The 279-nt window shown below is 37.3% G+C and overlaps 1 pseudogene; it reads right to left on the minus strand.

Annotated features, from left to right (window-relative positions):
- The window catches only part of LOC107572601 (integrin alpha-M-like), a 23,069-nt pseudogene that overhangs the window by 16,471 nt on the left and 6,319 nt on the right, over nt 1-279 (minus strand).

A 279-nucleotide genomic window follows, 5' to 3' on the forward strand; every position in this document is an offset into this window, starting at 1 on the left:
TCTTGGTTTGTGTGAGAGACTCGTCAGAACTATTGAAGTCTGAAATTGTTAAACTTAAGTCTTGGTTTCTGTGAGAGACTCGTCAGAACTATTGAAGTCTGAAACTGTTAAACTTAAGTCTTGGTTTGTGTGAGAGACTCGTCAGAACTATTGAAGTCTGAGATTGTTAAACTTAAGTCTTGGTTTGTGTGAGAGACTCGTCAGAACTATTGAAGTCTGAAATTGTTAAACTTAAGTCTTGGTTTCTGTGAGAGACTCGTCAGAACTATTGAAGTCTGA

The sequence above is a fragment of the Sinocyclocheilus grahami genome, unplaced genomic scaffold (genome assembly GCF_001515645.1).
Source record: "Sinocyclocheilus grahami isolate Dianchi unplaced genomic scaffold, SAMN03320097.WGS_v1.1 scaffold1780.1, whole genome shotgun sequence".
Taxonomy (NCBI): domain Eukaryota; kingdom Metazoa; phylum Chordata; class Actinopteri; order Cypriniformes; family Cyprinidae; genus Sinocyclocheilus; species Sinocyclocheilus grahami.